This window comes from Hemiscyllium ocellatum, chromosome 9 (assembly GCF_020745735.1).
Source record: "Hemiscyllium ocellatum isolate sHemOce1 chromosome 9, sHemOce1.pat.X.cur, whole genome shotgun sequence".
NCBI lineage: Eukaryota > Metazoa > Chordata > Chondrichthyes > Orectolobiformes > Hemiscylliidae > Hemiscyllium > Hemiscyllium ocellatum.
Genome location: NC_083409.1, coordinates 83,190,090 through 83,210,217, shown reverse-complemented (window position 1 = coordinate 83,210,217; position 20,128 = coordinate 83,190,090).

The window sequence follows — 20,128 nt, the reverse complement described above, 5'->3', positions numbered from 1 at the left end:
CATCCCTCCAGAAAGAGAGCATCATTTTGCTTTATCCTGCAGACATTGTCACATTGACCTCTTCAACAAATTTGTCTCACATCACACATGGGAATTCATGTTATAAAAACCAACTGAGCTCAACAGTCTTCCCTATTCATTTTCAAAGGTGAGATCTTTTCTTTAAGTGATAGCAGATGTGATAAAGATTAGTGTTATATTTATGTGAAGATGCAATTAGATCGGACCATTCATCTTCCTGTTCCAGGAGGTAGTATCGTTAAAGAGGAGATCTGGAAAAATAAAACTGACTTCCTCAATAATTTCTCTGTAGATGACATTATGATTACAAATGTAGTGATTCTAAAAGTATTTTTAGAAAGTACTTTTCAAAGGTGATTTGTCACAAGAATATAATCTTTTCTTTTATCCTAGGCCAACAAGATCGTGCCCAATAAATCAGTTGTGGAATTCTTTCAATCAAGTGAAAATCTGCATCAAGGGTGAGTGTAGTATAATTAATATCTTTTGCTGAGAATATATTTTGTGAGATTAATTACTGACTGTATTTGCCCAGGTTTGTACATGCCCATGCAATGTCATATAGCTAGAACAAAGAAAATTTACAGCCCAGGAACAGGCCCTTCAGCCCTCCAAGCCTGAGCCGATCCAAATGTACTGTCTAAACCTGTCGGTCAATCTGTCGTATCCCTCTGCTCCCCACCTACTCATGCATCTGTCCAGATGCAACTTAAATGAATCTACCATGCTTGCCTCTATCACTTCTGCTGGTAATGCATTCAGATGCCCACCACCCTCTGTGTGAAGTACTTGCCTTGTGTATCCCCCTTAAACTTTCCACCTCTCACCTTGAAAGCGTGACCTCTCGTTATTGAATCCTTCACCCTGGGAAAAAGCTTATCTCTATCCACCCTGTCTATATCCTTCAAGACTTTGTAAACCTCATTCAGGTTCCCCCCTCAATCTCCTTTTGTCTAATGAAAACAAACCTAACCTAGTCAACCTCCCTACATAGCTAGCACCTTCCATTATCAGGCAACATCCTCGTAAACCTTCTCTGCACCCTCTCCAAACTGTCCACATCATTTTGGTAATGTGGCGACCAGAACTGTACACAGTATTCTAAATGCGGCTGAACCAATGTCTTGTACAATTTTAACATGACTTGCCAGCTCTTATACTCAATACCCTGTCCAATGAAGGCAAGCATACTATATGCCACTTCTTGACCCCTCTATCCACCTGTGCAGCAACCTTCAGGGTACAATGGACCTGCACTCCCAGACCTCTCTGTCCATCAACTTTTCCCAAGGCTCTTTCATTCATTGTATAATTCTCTCTAGAATTAGTCTTGCTAAATGCATCACCTCACATTTGTCTGGATTGAAATCCATCTGCCACTTTTCCGCCCAACTCTCCAGTCTATCTATATTCTCCTGGATTCTTTGACAGTCCCTTATGCTTTCTGCTACTCCACCAATCTTCATGTCATCTGCAAACTTGCTGATCATACCAACAGTGCCCTCTTCCAGATCATTTATGTATATTACAAACAACAGTGGCCCCACCACTGACCCCTGTGGAACACCACTAGTCACCTTACTCCCATTTCAAGAAACACCCTTCAACTACTACTCTCTGTCTCCTGTTGCTCAACCAGTTCTTTATCCACCTAGCAAGAACACCCTGCACACCATGTGACTTCACCTTCTCCATTAGTCTACCATGGGGAACCTTATCAATCACCTTACTAAAGTCCATGTATATTACATCAACAGCCTTTCCTTCATCTATCAACTTGATCACTTCCTTGAACAACCCTATTAAGTTGGTAAGGCATGATCTCCCCCACACAAAACCATGTTACCTATCAGTGATAAGCCTATTCCTTTCGAAATGTAAATAGATCCTATCCCTCAGTACCCTCTCCAGCAACTTTCCCACCACCAACGTCAGGCTCACTGGTCTGTAGTTACCCGGAATTTCCCTACTACCCTTCTTGTACAGAGGGACAACATGAGACACCTCCCAGTCCTCCAGCACCTCACCTATATTTAAGGATGCCACAAAGATATCTGTCAGGGCCCCAGCTATTTCCTCTCTGCCTCCCTCAGCAACCCAGGATAGATACCACCCGGTCATGGGGATTTTCCCACCTTAATAACCTACCCAACACATCTTCCCTACTTATGTCAACGTTATCCAGACTAATCAAACTTCTATCTCTAATTTCAAGATCCATCATGCTCCTCTCCTCAGTGAACACCGATGCAAAGTAATCATTCAGAATCTCACCCATTCTCTCAGGTTCGACACACAGCTTTCCTTCATTATCCTTTAGTGGACCAATCCTTTCTCTAGTTACCCGCTTGTTTCTTATATAAGAATAAAATGCATAGGGATACTCCTTAACTCTGCTTGATAAAGTTAATTCATGACCCCTTTTAGCCCGCTTGATTCCTTGTTTAAGACTTGTCCTACTCTTCCAAAATTCCTCCAGGGCCCGTTCTATTCTTAGCTGCCTGGACCTTATCTACACTTCTCTTTTCCTCTTGGCTAGTCATACAATTTGTCCTGTCATGGTTCACAAATCTTGCTTTTCCTATCCAGTGCTTTCAATGGGACATGCCTATCGTGCACTATCTTTAACCTATCTTTGAAAGCCTCACACGTATCAAATGTGGATTTCCCTTCAAATAGCTGTGTCCAATCCACATTTCCAAGCTCCTGCCTAATTGTGATATAATTGGCCTTGGCCCAGTTTAGCAGTCTTCCCTTAGGACCACTCTCATCTTTATCTACGAGTATTCTAAAACTTAAAGAATTGTGGTCACTGTTCCCAAAGAAATCCCACACCGCAACTTCTACCACCTTCCTGACTCCTTCCCCAGTACCAGGTCTAATATGGCCCCTTCTCTCGTTGGACCATTGACATACTGCTCTAGAAAACTCTCCTGGACGCTTCTTACAAATTCTACCCCATCCAGACCTCTGACGCTAAGTGTATTCTAGTCAATGTTGGGAAAATTAAAATCTCCCATCACCACTATCCTATTGCCTCTACATCTTTCCATAATCTGTTTACCTATTTGTTCTTCTACCTCACGCTCACTGTTGGGAGACCTGTAATACATCCCCAACAGTGTAACTGCACCCTTCTTATTTCTCAGCTCCACCCATAATGCCTCACTACCCAAGACCTCCATAGTGTCCTCTTTTAAGCACAGCTGTGGTATCATCCCTGACCAGCAATGCAACTCCACCTCCCATTTTATTTCCCTCCCTGTCCTGTCCTGTCTGAAGCGTCTATATCCTGGAACATTTAGTTGCCAATCATCATGCTGTTCCTTCAACCAAGTCTCTGGATTGCAATAACGTCATACTCCCGGGCACCAATCCAACCCCTAAGTTCATCTGCCGTAGACACTATACTCCTTACACACTATGGCTATGAATCTTTGGAAAGCTCTGCAGCAGGTGACTGTGGATATTCATTTACAGATATACATATTCAGGACTGAGATTGATAGAATTTTGTATGGTCAGGGAACAAAGAATTGTTGGGATTAAGTGAAAAAAACAAAGTTGAAGTCAAATACCAGCCATGAGTAGTGCAGCAAGACTTGAGACCTCGGATGCTGCCTGAACTGCTGTGCTTTTCCAGCACTACTCTAATCTAGAATTGAGACCTCATATGGCCTATTCCTAATTCTATTTCTAATGTTGATAACACAGCGAGAGAATTTTGGAAAATGTGGATAATTGAGTGATGTGCTCTTGAACCCAATTTTTGATTGTAGTCCACTATGATAAGAAAAAAACTTCAAAGTTTAACATAAAATCACAAAATGCTGGAAGTATTCAACATCATCTGTGAAAATAGAAACAAAATCAACATTTCATGTCTGTAACCATTTCCTGGAATAGGTTCCGGTGACAGTTCGCTGACCTGAAATGTTAACTCTTTTTCTTTTTCCACAGATATTTCTTGACCTGCTGAATATTTCAAGCAGTTTCTGTCTTTATTTACAATTTCTAGTATCTGCCTTATTTTGCTTTTTTGTGGCCGTCAACATTGATCATAACTAGCTGAGCTAAGCTCATCTTTTAGCTCACAAGGGTGGAGTGGCATTGTGGTAATGTCACTGTAATGTCACAGGAGTAGTAATTCAGAGTCTCAGGCTAATATGCTGGGAACATGGGCTTTATTCCCACCACAGCAGCTGAATTTGAAATTCAGCTAATATATCTGAACTTTGAAAGTTAGCCTCAGTAATTGGAATAACAATTGATTGTCTTAATAACTCATCTGATTCATTAATGTCCTTTAAGGAAATTTGCCATCCTTCCTTTATTTAGCAATGTAGTTGATTCTTAACTGGCTTCTGAATTGGCATGGTAATGCAACTCATTTCAAGGATGTTAGGGATGTGCAACAAATGCTCATCTTGCCTGCAACACCCACAATGCATGGAATAATAAAGAAATATTTTAGCTCAAAATTGAGTTTTGCCTGATGTGAAATTTGAAGGAGATTGCAGTGAACTAAGTAGAGAGAAGTGTTGCTTTACCAAATTCCACGTATGAGTTCAATGCTAAAAATGTGATAGGAACTTGGAATCTACCTAAGAGAGCTTAATGCCGACATTGAAAAAATAAGACAAGCAGTGAGATTTTCTATTCCAAAGTGGATGAAGCTAATGAAATTGATCAAAATTTTAGAACAATGGGAGAAATCAAAGGGGTACAGAGTGGTAGAAGTCTATAGCTTTAGGCAAGATCATACAGACCACATTACTGACCATGAATAAACAAATACAGTCTAAAGACCATTGTCTTTGCTGTTTTGAACTGTCTGGTAACCAGTTGTTACAGTGCTGTCTCAGCCAACTAGATGGTGGTAGTTGATCATCCCTTGTAACAGTATTTTCAAGAACACATTATTATTTCATTGTGGATTTTAGCCAATGGTCAAATGAGGCACTAATTTGAAGTGAATTGTCTCTTCATACAGAAGGATAGGAGGGAGTCAAAAGAAAATGCATCCTGACATGTTCGTCTCTTAGCATGTGTTGGAAACAAGAAGACTAGAAATCAGTGTCACTAAGAGAACTTGCTAAATTAAACTTTTAAAAATTATTTAATAAGTACATCATTTGTCAGCAATTTTGTTTTTGATGTCACACACATTTCCTCTATCTCCTCTGCAGTATTCGGAATTTACCAGACAAAACTGAAAACATAACATCAATAAAATGTCCTGTTGAGCCAGAGGTGACTTGTAGGATCCCAGGTACGGAAGACAGTACTTGGATTCAGTTTTACAGAAGCTTGTAATGTATGGAGTCTCACTAGACTAACCTAGCTTTTTGTTTGGAATCACTTCAATGGGTTTAAAAGGAATCATCAAATTCCATTAAAGTGAATGTCTTTTTGTGTAAAAATTAAGTATCTTTCACCCTGAAAGAAATTCTTGGAAGGAGACACAAGTTCATATTCTATGTATATTCACCAGTACAAAATTCGAAGACATTATCTTATCTGTTTTCAGATTTTAATAAACATAAGTAAAAGTTCTTTAGGATTGTAAAATGCATTCAAAGTAGTGATGCCTGGATTTTCTTTCTCAAAACTGTTAATAAGAGAAAACTAGCATAGTATGCTATTGATACAATAAATTGTCATTAATTATTACTATCTGTCCTGAACCCACATGGTCGAGAGTGTAATTTTGGCATCTGCAGTCCTCACCTGCTAGTTGACCTCAACCCACATGGTACATGTAAACAAGATAGGTCAAAATAATCGAAATGTCTTGTCAATTTCGCCAGTTGGGGCTTAATCGGTCAACGCTACTGTAGTTGCACTGATGAAAGCAATACTATATCATCCCTAGCACAGATATTTGATAAAGGAGACTGAAGAACTGGAGAATTTCTCTGACACTGGTTTCCTAATTGTTTGTGGTCAGGAGCTTCACTGAAGGATATTCCTCGAGTTTATCTCAGAAAATGTAAATTGTAGAGTGGATGAATAATTTTCGGTATGAGTCCTTCACTTCCTATGCTACAAAAATAAAGTGAACAAGGAAATGGAAGAATATAGATTGAGGAAATGAGAAGACAGTTAATGCCATCCTATATAATTCTCCATGTGGCTCTACCTGTGTTTTTTTATGAGTTAGTGTATTAAAATTATGCTTCCCCACCCACTCACTTTCCCTTCCCTTCCACATACAGTCCTGGGGACTTATATCTGTGTCTACAGATTTGCAGCCCATCTTAAAAAGGACCAAAGTCTTGATAATAGCTGTTAAAGTGATTAACTGTTTTGAAATTTTATGTTACTGAGTGATTCCAGGTAGCCCTGTGGAAACTGCAATCACAGAAATCAACCAACAAATTCAAGTGGTAGGTGTTCTATTTAGGTGTTTTCCTTTATGGATCCTGCCAAAACAAACCTACGTCCAGAATCTCAACCTAAACTACAAATCTTCTCAAAAACAAAAGAGTAAGATTTCCTCAAGGAGCGGGATTACTCAGATACAGAATGGAAGTTCTGAGACTTGTGTTGAATGCCTCAATGAGCTCCCAACAAATCTTATCATATTTATAGGGTCATACAACATAAAAACAGGCCCTTTGGCCCACCATGTCAATACCAACCAACAAACACCAAACTACACTAATCCCATTTACCTGCACTTGGTCCATAGCCTGCTGGACCCAGGCATTTTAAGTGTTCACCCAAATGATCCTTAAATGGAGAATATCTATATCCACCATTCTGTCAAGCAGAATGTTCCATATTTCTACCACTCTCTGGGTGAAAACATTCTTTCTTAGATCTCCTCTAAATGAGTTACGTCTCACCTTAAACTTATGCCCTCCAGTCTTAGACAAATCTGCCATGGGGAAGAGATTCTCACAATCTATCTCTCACATTCTTGAGAAAATTACATTATTCTGTTAATGCACAGTCAGTCTGTGCCACCAACCATCAGATTTTGTAAGTGGATACCATTAACTAGGAAACTGTCATACTATTCAAGAACCAATTGTGCGTACCTTGATGAAGCAGATCATTGACTTGCACGGTTGATTGAACAGTGGAATACCCATGCAGTCTTGCAGGATGTCACCGTTCCCAGGGGTTCTCCGTTTCTTAACTCTGAACTCCATTCCCCTGTCCAATAACACAAAGCAAAAATCCACACATTCCTGTAACATGACACAAATAGTTTTACTTTATAATGTTTAGTTACACAATTAAATATACATACATTTTTAAATTTTGTTTGACTTATTTAATATGAATCTTGCTTCTGGTGCAGAGCAACAACTCTGTCGATGCATCTTTAACTGTAGCAACGGTATCTTTAACAGGTTTTGAGAAGATTTGTAGTTTAGGTTGAGGTTCTGGACGTAGGTTTGTTCTTTATCTTTAACAAGTACAATCACTTATGCTTGCTGTTCATCCAGGCTAGGTTATTGTACACCCATTACATTGTTACTAAGGATTGTAGAGTCTTGTCCAGGTCAGGGGAGGGGTGGTGATGTCATGATAATATCAACAGATTCATAATCCAAAGGTTGGGGCTAATAAGTACAAATTCCACCCTGGCAGCCAGTGCAATTAAACATAAGTTACTTGTTAAAAATCTGGAATTGAAAGCTAGTCTGAGTAATGATGAACATGAAACTATAATCAGCTGTAGTGAAAACCCATTTGGTTCACTAATGTCCTTCAGGGAAAGAAACCTGCCATCCTCACCTGGTCTGACCTACATGTGACTCCAGACCCACAGCAACTGCCTCTGAAATAGTTTAACAATCCATTTAATTCAAGGGTGCTTAGGGATAGGCAACAAATGCTAGCCACACCACATTCCATGCAAGTCTAAACGTAAAGAGGAATAGGTTGTCATTTTGTGGGCGATAGACTGTCACTGTGAATTCATAGACTGTAACTGTGAGGTTGGTAACCTGTCCTACTGTATGGTTGATAGACTGTCACTGTGTGATTAGTAGACAGTCAGTGTGAGTTGATAGATTATCACACTAAGATTAGTAGACTGCCACTGTGTGGAAATCTGTCACACCGAGGCTGGTGGAAGATATTGGATGATGTCTATAACAGCTATCACTTCTCCTTTAGTCTACTAATGAATCAAACTCGACTCATAACCTGAGGGTGGGCAATATCTCCTTAACAGCCCTGGGCAGATGACTATGGGTCTCTGGAGTCAAGTAGTAGTTCCACTCAGGACGAAAGTGATATTGTACTGATGTTGGCCAGTGCCTGTCAGGAGAAAGGAAAACCTCTGCCCGGGGTGCTGTAACCTTTGGAAATTGGAATTAAATTTACAGTAAATTGTCTGTGCAGTGGAAACAGGGCAATCCCCTTAACCTTTTGCAGGAAACCTTGCTTAAGAACACTGACCTAACCTGCATCCATCAGCATAATACATGAGATCATAAGACAATTAATATAGGGGCAGAACCCGTCCATTCGGCCCATCGAGTCTGCTCCACTATTTGATCAAAGCAAATATGTTTCTCAACCCCATTCTTCTGCAATCTTCCCACAACCCTTGATCTTCTTACCAATCAAGAACCTATCTATTTCTTGTCTTAAATACACTCAGTAAGTTGGCCTCCACAGCCTTTTCAGCAATGAGTTCCATAGACTCACCACCTCTAGCTAAAGACATTTCTCCTCATATCAGTTCGAAAAAATTGTCCGTTCACTCTGAGGCTATGCCCACAGTTCTTAGTCTCTCCTAAGAATGGAAACAGCTTCTCCATGTCCACTCTATTCAGGTGTCTCAGTATCCTGTAAGATTCAATGAGATCCCCCCGCATCCTTCTAAGCTCCATCAAGTACGGACCCAGAGTCCTCAACTGATCCTCATATGACAAGTCCTTCATTCCTGAAATCTTTCTTGTATAAACCTCCTCTGGGCTCTCTCCAAAGCCAGCACATCCTTCCTTAGATATTGGGCCCAAAACTGCTCCCAATATTCCAAATGCAATCTGACTAGAGCCTTATATTGCCTCAGCAGTACACCTCTGCTGTTGTATTTTCGCCCTCTCATTTGCCTTCCCAACTAACTATTGATCCTGCATGTTAATGTTAAGAGAATACTGAACAAGATCTTCTGTCCCTTCGTACATCAGATTTCCAAAGCCTTTCCTCATATAGAAAATAGTCTGTGCTTCTCTTCCCACATTGTACTCCATCTGCCACTTCTTTGTCCACTCTCCTAGTGTCTGTCCAAGTCTTTCTGCAGTCTCCCTGTTTCTCAGCGTTACTTGTCCCTCCTCCTTTCTTTGTGTCATCTGCAAACTTATCCCTTACCTCATTTGTCCAGATCATTAATATATAATGTGAATAGTTGTGGCCCCAACACTGACCACTGTGGAATTCCACTAGTCACCTGCTGCCATTTTGAAAAATACCCCATTATCCCTTCTGTCGGTCAGCCAATCTTCTATCCATGCCAGTACCTTGCCCCTAACTCCATGGGCAGGAGATAGAGGAGAGAAAATATAGACAGATATTGGAAAGATGTAAAAAACAGCAGGGTTGTTGTGGTGGATGATTTTAACTTCCCCTATATTGACTGGGATTCACTCTGTGCTAGGGGCCTGGATGGAGCAGAATTTGTGAGGACCATTTAGGAGGGTTTCTTGACACAATATGTAAAACAGTTCAACCAGGGAAGGGTTTATACCGGACCTGGTTTTGGAAAGTGAGCCTGGCCAGGTGAGTTAAGTTTCAGTGGGGGAGCATTTCAGGACCATAGTACCATGAGTTTTAAAATACTCATCAATAGGAATAAGCAGTCCTTGGGTGAAGGTGTTAAATTGGAGGAAGGTGAACTACAACAATATTTGGAAGGGACTGGAGAGTGCTGATTGGAGGCGGCTATTTGAGGATAAATCCACGTCAGATGTGTGGGAATATTTCAAATGACAGTTGATACAAGTTCAGGAGCGACAAGTTCCTGTGGGAATGAAGGATAGATATGGCAAACTTTCTGAACCTTGGATGATCTTGGTCAAAAAGAAAAAGGAAGCATACGTAGGTCTTGGAAGATGGGAACTGAGGAAACCCTTGAAGTATATAAGTCAAGTAGGAAAGAACTTAAACAAGGAATTAGAAGGGCTAAAAGGGGGTCATGAAAAGTCATTAGCAAACTGACTAAGGAGAATCCCAAGGCTTTTTATCCAAATATAAAAAGCAAAAGGGTAGCCAGGGAAAAGGATGGCCCACTCAACAGCAAAGGAGGGAACCTATATGTGGAGCCAGAAGTGATAGATGAGGTCCTAAGTAAAATTTTGCATCAGAATTCAACAAAAAGAAGAGGTTGGTGAGGAAGATTTCAGGGAAGGGAGTGTTGAGTTGCTATTAATAGGAATAGGTGATGTGCATCTCAAAAAGTAATAAAATAGATCAATCCTCAGGTTCTGATGGGATCTCTGCCGGAATATTGAGGGAGGCAAAAGAACAAATTGCTGGAGCAATGACAGACATATTTGTTTCCTCTTTGGCCACAGGTGAAGTCCCAGAGGATGTTGTCCCATTGTTTCAGAAAGGTAAAGAAGATAATCCTAGAAATTACAGGCCTGAGTGTCTCACGTTGATGGTAGGGAAATTATTGGAAAAGATTCTCAGGGATAGAATCTGTACACATTTAGAGGCAAATGGACTTATTAGCGATAGACAAAATGGTTTTGTGCAGGGAACGTCATGGCTCACTAACTTCATAGTTTTTTGAGGTGGTAACAAAGGTGGTTGATGAGGGAAAAGCGTTTGATGTCTGCATGGACTTCAGTAAAGCCTTTGATAAGATCCCTCATGGCAAACTAGTACAAAAGGTGAAGTTCCATGATATCAGGGGTGAGCTGCTGCTTTTTGGAATGGAGGGTTGTGACTAGTGGTGTTCCACAGGGATCAGTGCTGGAACCTCTGCTGTTCATCATCTACGTAAGTGTTGGGAGAAAAAAATAGCTGGTCTAATTAGTGTGTCTGCAGATGATACAAAGATTGGTGGAGTTGCAGATAATAAGGAGGATTGTCAGAGGATGTAGCAGGATATAAATCAGTTGGAGGCATGGGCAGAAAAGTGGCACATGGAATGTAATCCAGACAAATATAAGGTGGTGCATTTTAGAAGGTCAAGTACAGGGGGAAATTATACAGTGAATGACAAAACTCTTAGGAGTATTGATATGCAGAGGGATTTGGATGTGTAGGGCCACAGATCATTGAACGTGGAAGCGCAGAAAGAGAAGGTGGGAATAAAGGCTTATGGCATGCTTGCCTTCATTGGAAGGTGCATTGAGTATAAGGATAGACAAGTTATGCTGCAGCTTTGCAGAACTATAGTTAGGCCAAACTTGGAATATTGCATACAGTTCTGGTCACCACACTACCAGAAGGATGCGGATGCTTTGGAGGGGGTGCAGAAAAGGTTTTCCTGATATGGGGGATTTTAACAAAAATAAAGGTTGGATAGACCAGGTTTGTTTTCACTGGAATGTAGGAGAGTGAGGGGTGACCTGATAGAAAGATTGTGGATGTGACAGATAGAGTGAAAAGTATGAGGCTTTTTCCCAGGATAGAGGGGTCAATTACTAGGGGACACAGTTTCAAGATGTGAGGGGGCAAGTTGGAAAAAGGTGTGCAAGGCAGGTTTTTCACACAAAGGGTAGTTAGTGCCATGGAAAGTGCTGCCAGAGGGGGTGGTGGAAGCAGATACAATAGCAGTATTCAAGAAGGACCTGGATGAAAACATGAATAGGAAGGGAAAAGAAGGATACGGATCCTGTAAGTGAGGACAGTTTTAGAATGGAAGGGCAAAATGTGTTGGCACAGGATTGGAGGGTTGAAGGGCCTGTTGCTGTGCTATATTGTTCTTTGTTCTTGTCTTGTTTCGCTGCCTTTTGTGTGGCATCTTGTCATAGCCCTTCTGGAAACCTAAATAGATCATGTCCAATGGCTGTCCATTGTCCAACTTGCTCATTACCTCCACAAAGAATTCCAACAGATTTGGAGAAAGTGAGGACTGCAAATGCTGGCGATCAGATTCAAAATGTGTGGCGCTGGAAAAGCACAGCCAGTCAGGCAGCATCCGAGGAGTAAGAGAGTCAACATTTTGAGCACAAGCTTTTCATCAGAGCTTATGCTCAAAACGTCAACTCTCCTGCTCCACGGATGCTGCCTGATTGGCTATGCTTTTCCAGCACCTCATTTCTTAATTCTAACAGATTGACCTTCCGTTGATGAAACCGTGCCTACTCAGACCTGTGTTAGCATGCACTTTCAAATACACCACCTTAATAATGGACACTAAAATCTTACCAAAGGCTGAGATCAGGCTAACCGGCCTATAGTTTTCTATCCCTTCCTTCTTAAATAGAAGTGTTACATTAGCCACTTTCCAGTCTTCTGGAACCCTTCCTGACTCCAATGATTCCTGAAAGATTACCACCAATACCTGTACAATCTCCTTAGCTATGTCCTTCTGATCTCTGGGGTGCAGTCCACCTGATCTGGGCAATTATTCACCTTCAAACCTTCCAGCTTCCCCAGCACCTTCTCCTTAGTGATGGCCACCGCACTCACATCTGCCCCCTGACTCTTGAAACTGCGGTATGTGGAATTCCCCAGGATCCAGCGAAATCACTACAGAGAAAACAATTAAAATGCTGAACCCCATTTTGCTTGTTTTGATAGTTCTGGTGGATCTTTGTAGCACAATGCAGAAAGGATTTCACAAACGATCATTACCTGTTGCATTCTGTACAACTGTATGCCTTTTGTACAGTTTAGGAAGCAAATGAGGAAGTAGGAAAAGAAAAAGACTCTGTCACCAAATCATATAAATGTTGACCAGGAAAGTGAAACAGAGTTTCTGAGAAATCTGTTGTCAATTGTTAGAGTCAAAATGGCAGGAAATAATCCACAATTATTCTTAATGAAGAACAATCAGGGCTTTCATACCATACCATGAGATATTGAAGGAGCTCCATGGAAAAAAAACTTTGACCCTGTCAGAGATAAGTGTACTCTTTACTGTATTACCATAAAGAACAAGGGACCACTTTATTCATCATCATAATGCACAAATACACACTTTAGCTGACAATTTTCATCTTCATTTATTATAGTATGTCACACAAAATCATTTTAGCTTCTGAATAACATGACTATTCATGCTGCCTAGTTTGTTACGAACATCCATTCCTAGCCTTTCAATTCAACACCAGCTCCTTCAATGTCAGGACAGTGCCTTGGATGCTTCTGCTAGTGCGTCCAGTGACTGAGGTCTCAGGGATATCACTGACCCTGATTAGCATCACCGAGCTGTGAATATCTTTTGTTTGTAAGAAGTACTGGGCTCTTCTTTAAAGTTTCTTTGTATTGAAATCATCAAGTTCAATCCCATATCTCTGCTCCCACATCAACCCAACCCAATCCAGTTGGTAACCAGAATTATCTTCAAGAAACTTTTAAAAGATTGCGAAGCACTTATTTGTTTCAGTTTGATTGACATCAATCTGTGGTGAAATGGCATTAATTTGTTCATTTTCTTTTTAACAAACTCAAAGCTGTAGGAGATTATATTCTCACTATGCCACACATGATGGGCTATATTGTAAGTCTCCCAGATCCATTTGTCGCAGAGGTCAGAATGAATGTTGTCGGTAAGCAACTAATTAGACTTTTACCAAGATCAGTATAAAAATAGAATTGGATTGAATACAGCAATCTCATCATTACTGGAGACTTAGCATTCTGAATAGAGTTGTATTATTTACACATTAGCCTTTGGGATCCAGATTTGAATCAGTTGATGCTGATGGGATAAAGGATTTCTGTCTATGTTGCTGTAGGAAATGACTTTGGACAGCCTTGACCTAATGAGCATTAGGTCACATCATTAAGCTGCCTTATGTAGATCTATGCCAGTAACTTTTAAATCATCGCCATTGATGAAAAAAAATCATGTCTGCTTCCATAAATTAAGCTAATCTAGTTTGAGATAATCAGCAAAAGAATCTGAGGAAAGATGACTTATTTTTTAGACAGCAAATAGCTATGATTTGGAAGTCAGCGCCTGAAATGCATTGGCAGTAGATTCGCAATAACTCTCACTGTGCATTGAAAGAAACAGGATTTGCAGGACTGTGGGGGGAAGAATGGTATTAATTGTATAGGTCCTTCAAAAAGCCCAGCCAGGCATAATGAGCTGAATGGCCTCCTCCTGTACTGTAAGCTTCAATGAAACAGGTTCTCACAGAAACAACTGATCCCCGTGGAAATTTCACTTTCACTGAATTTGGCACAACTAACTGTGTATTATTTTTGTTGGAACTTTCAAATCATTGATTGAACACTGAGCTCAGCAATGCAAAGGTCTTTCTCTCTCTCTCTCCTCTCCAAGGCTAGTTCTCAGGAACTCTTTCTGTTTCCCACAGTTGCTGATGTCAAGGTCTCCCAGTTGCCAGCTGCAGCCTTTCATACTAAGAAAGCCGCCAATTTGGTTTGGCAGTTTTGCCCACACACCCCACAACTTGCACTTACTCAATGGCACTGGTTTTCCAAAGGCTGCAGGCCCATTTTTCACCCGTTAATGGTGCCCAGCTAATTTCCTGGGACAACACTGATTGTCTCCTTTTTCTTTGTATTCATGTTCATCTGCTTCAACAGCACATGCAGCCTGTGAATAATATCAATAGCTGAAGGCTCCCCCGAACAAGTTCATTTTAAACTCTTTAATAACGTAGATTTGTCTTCTGAATGGATTAGATAGGATTCCCTCAGGGTCGTCTTCACCCGTGCTCCAGCCACCTTCCCTCCCTCCAAAGCGCACTGACATAGTTGTCAGGAAACTGACACGCTATCTGGGACTGGGACTTTCATCCATGCCTCGCCTGCCTCCATGTCTAACCTGGTGGGTCTCGAAATGTCAAACCGCTCCCCCCCCCCCACCGCTTAAATTTTGTTGCTCCAATTCATAAGACATGTTACTTTTCATCAATTTTCAAGATATCAAATATCCAATTTGGCAACACATTCTCATTTACTTTTTTGTCTTTCCATAGTCAGAAACAAATATTTTCACCAGCTGATTTAGTCACGGTTGAAGGCAGCTTTGTGAATTTTATAGTTCACCTGCTAAGATATCAGTTAAGTGTTATTTGGAAACAGATGCATGAAGCTAGTTAAAGCCACAATAAGGAAGAGTAAATGTTTATAAACTTTTAAAATTCACCCTTCCCTTCCTTAAATTACTAGACCCTAACCTAATATATATGTGAATATGGTCCTCACATCCGCCAATATAACTTCACAACTTTTGGAATATTGTGTGTAATTCTGGTCTCTCTCCTGCTAAAAGGATGTTATGAAACTTGAAAGGGTTCAGAAAAGATTTACAAGGATGTTGCCAGGGTTGGAGGATTTGAGCTCCAGGGAGAGGGTGAATAGGCTGGGGCTGTTTTCCTTGGAGCGTCAGAGGCTGAAGAGTGACCTTAGAGAGGTTTGTAAAATCACAAGGGGCTTAGATAGGATAGATAAGGGGTGGGCAAGACCAGAACTAGAGGACCTAGGTTTAGGTGAGAGGGGAAAAATTTAAAATGAACCTTGGGCAACTTTTTCATGCAGAGGCTGGTGCATGTATGGAATGTGCTGCCAGAGGAAGTGGTAGATGCTAGTACAATTACAAAATTTAAAAGGCATCTGGATGGGTATATGAATAGGAAGAGTTCAGAGAGATTTGGGCCAAGTGCTGGCAAATGAGACTAGATTGGGTTGGGATATCTGGTTGGCATGGATGAGTTGGACCGAAGGGTCTGTTTCCATGCTCTATGACTCTGTGACTCTAATTGCAAATGTGGAAAATGGATTTTTTGGCTAGATTAACCCAGCCACCTTTTTTATGACCATGTTCAATAAACACATTAAGTCTTCATGATTCCGAGCCAAGAGTCTACCCTGGCACTTGCATCTTCCATCAACAACTTCAGATTTATAAGAAGGATGATATTTCCATCTGTTTAAACTAATCACCTTGTTATTAAATACTTTATTTTATATGGTTGTAAACTAATATTGCTGAAACTAACTAATTGGATCATTCTTGCATTGATAATTAGAACAAATTTGACCAAAAAACAAGAATTATTATACTTCAAACAGTATTCACCATGAAGCATTTTCATACGACTTAAAGTTGTGAGAAGTGCTATGTAAATACATATTATTTTTCTTTGCATTTGGCAAAATTTTAATTATGGAACATTTATTGAATTAGCTAACACCAGTTCCGAGTTTAATGAACACAAACATTATATCTACATGGATCTGCGACAGCTAGAATGGAATGAAACACAAAGCTACTGGAAACCAAAAATTGCAATGAGACACCGGTAAATCTAACCATAGCTTATTATTTATAATGTTTGCAATATAAAAAAATGTCAAGAAGAAAGTACTTCAATCATTTTCACAATTTCTAGCCAAGCAGATTTTGCCCTCTGTGCTTTTATGTCTTAATTAGATTAGATTACTTGCAGTGTGGAAACAGGCCCTTCGGCCCAACAAGTCCACACCGACCCCGCCGAAGCGCAACCCACCATACCCCTACATTTACCACTTACCTAACACTACGGGCAATTTAGCATGGCCAATTCACCTGACCCACACATCTTTGGACTGTGGGAGGAAACCGGAGCACCCGGAGGAAACCCACGCAGACACGGGGAGAACGTGCAAACTCCACACAGTCAGTCGCCTGGGTCGGGAATTGAACCTGGGTCTCAGGCGCTGTGAGGCAGCAGTGCTAACCACTGTGCCACCGTGCCGCCCACCAATTATTCTAACATTACTGCAATTCTGCGATACATCAGAGAATTTGATCTCTCTTATTTGTCTTTGTTGCATTCATGTTGCTGCGTCTCTAATTTTTTTTGTTATTTTTGCTTTCGCACTTTCTCTGTCACTGTTTTTTTTGTTTCTTTAGCTCTCCTGTGCTGCTTTATTTTCACTTTCTACTTCTTTCATGTCAGCAGTTTAGGTCAAAGATGATGTCAAGAGTTGCAGAGTGAAATTCTCCATTTCCAAAAGGGTTTCCTTCTAAATCCATTTTCCTCATCAGTCATGCTGATTCTCTCTGTTTGATCTTATCATTGTACTTCCTCACCCCTTCCTAACATTCATTACCATTGCTTACGCTACTTAAGTTTCATTGCTATTCCCCTCTGATCCACATGCATTACCCAATACCTGTGTCCTTCTGTCACTGTCATTTATACAACTTCACCCTCCAAAGACTTCTCTGTTATGCAGCCTCCTCACTATTACTGTCAAACTATTGAGTTTAACTTCCACTTGCTTTCAAAATTCAACTTAAACATTTAAATGTCAGCAAATTTAAATGATTGTAAATCTATTTGTCTGAACCTCTCTATCTAGTTCTTTATCTCTTTCTCTGTTATCTTAACTCTCTTTGGTCTGTTCTGAATTAAAAGACTGAATAAGATTTCCTTAAAGAAATCAGGGCCAAATTTAATCTCTAACTTTTCTTCAAATACTTTTGAGAAACAAAATGAGTTCAAATCATATTTAAGTGTTGACCTTTGACCCAACCTCTTCCTTATGCTGCTTCTAGATGACCTTATCTGCATGCCCAGCTTCTACACATGCACAAACGATTTCTACAAATATCTTTGGACCATCTAGCATGACCCATGCATTGCCTCTATCAAACTGCTTGTCTGATATCCAGTAATAGATGAGCCGCATTTTCCTCCAGCTGAATATTGGAACAATTAAAGCTATTAACCCAACTTTTGCAATCAGCATTGAAGCAAGAGTGTTTGTAGTTGGCCTCAAAGAATATTGCCTTTAGAGATTGAGTGATAGCTTTGGCATGGATTTTGTCCTTTCCCGATGCTAGTGTAAATCAGATGCTATGATATGGGCTCTCTTGGTGTACAGCAGCAGTGAATCCAGCAGTCAGGTGTATTGGTAACTAAACATGCTGAAATATTCCAGCAAACCAGCCAATCAATCAATTTATAAGTAGTTAGTATCACTAAATTCAATTTAAATTTTCAGTAATAAGATAATCGATTGCAAGTAAATTAAAATAAAGATAAATGCATTAATTTCTAAAGTGAAAAAGCTATTTAAAATGATAGCAAATTGAATTGTGAAATTTTGTATAATTTCGGTAAAAATTGACATTCCACAACTACAAAATTAGCTTTTCAGGGCCAGTGAGAATATTTAGCAGAAATTACGAAACTCACATTTAAAAACCCATTCAGACTTCATTCAACAAGGCACATTTTTGCCGCAAGTGTAACAATGTATGAGTCAAATTTCAATTCAACTGGTTTCCTTTAAATGTGGTGTGCAGCTAGGGCTTACGCTCCAGAGAAGCATATAATCACAGCTAGCTAATTCGTAGTTTCAAGATTACTGTACATGCATGTAGCCCGAAGTTGATGTCAGTTTCAGTGTCCACAATCATCTGATGAAGGAGCAGTGCTTCGAAAGTTAGTGCTTCCAAACAAACCTATTAGACTATAACCTGGTGTTGTGTAATTTTTAACCTTAACTCAGTGGACATTGATAGTTTTCAGGCAATTGTCTTCAGTTTAGCCATCGTCCCCGTTCCCTTACTAATGACTCCATCTTCCTCCTTGCCAATTGCCTTAGGTTGAATCAGCTTTTCTGAAAATTGAACATCTTCTTTTGAGTCTTTTCCAAATGTTCAATTCCATAGTCTGATGCAGGCACAATAGGCCAAATTGCCCCCTTCTGTGCCATAACACTGCTATGATATTCTTAATGAAGACTGTCCATTTCCATCTGTAATTTGCTGGTTTCTGTCCCAACCCAATTCACCAGTCAATGAAACCCTTAATTATTCAATAGATCTTCTAGTTGGCTATCCTTCACCATTCATAAAAGTACCAAGTTTAAAACTCTGCTGCTACTATCCTGTTCACCCTTATTGACTGACATTAGTTTCTAACCCCCAAACCATTAGATTTTATATTTCCAAGCTTGAGCTTAAAACTCTGAATAACCTAAATTCTTCACCATCTTCTCCACTTTTACAACCCATCCACCGTGAAGTACAGTTCCTTGAATGTTTCAGCCCCTTTGCCCATTCTTGGTTCCTATACCTTCCATCATCTCAACTCTATGTTATGGAATTCCCTCTTTTTCCATCTTTTCACCTCATTCTCCCTCTGCAAGACCCTTCTTAATGCCTATTTATTTGGACAAGCTTTTGGTTACTCTTCCTGGGGAGTTGTGCAATTAAAGGATAAAGCAAGATTAGATTAGTGATCTAATCTAATCTAATCTAATCTAATTAGATTAGACTTACAGTGTGGAAACAGGCCCTTCGGCCCAACAAGTCCACACCGACCCGCCGAAGCGAAACCCACCCATACCCCTACATTTACCCCTTACCTAACACTACGGGCAATTTAGCATGGCCAATTCACCTGACCCGCACATCTTTGGACTGTGGGAGGAAACCGGAGCACCCGGAGGAAACCCACGCAGACACGGGGAGAACGTGCAAACTCCACACAGTCAGTCGCCTGAGTCGGGAATTGAACCCGGGTCTACAGGCGCTGTGAGGCAGCAGTGCTAACCACTGTGCCACCGTGCCTCTAAAGCTGGTTGAGCTTTCAATTAAAATGACCATTATCTAACCTCTGTGACCACTGTCCTTTGTTATCTGAAGCCTTGTAGTTGTTTAGATCCTACTGTGGGCTTCTTCATATAACTCAATTTTGCTAGAACTCCTTATTGCCATACTTGCTTGAATGTTGAATATAGTTTCTTAGATGTAATGATTATTTCATGACCATACATTTTATGCATTGAAATTCTATGTAATAATGACAATAATCATACTTATTAATGCAGATTGACATCATGGGCACCTGGAGAAGAAGGTGTTGACTTGAAATTCACAAATGAAGGTACAACTGATAACAATATAACCTGCAAATGCAACTAGTCAGTAATTTAACAAAGTCAGCGGTGCAGCAAGTGCTTCACTCGCCAATGATCCCAGCAGCAATGC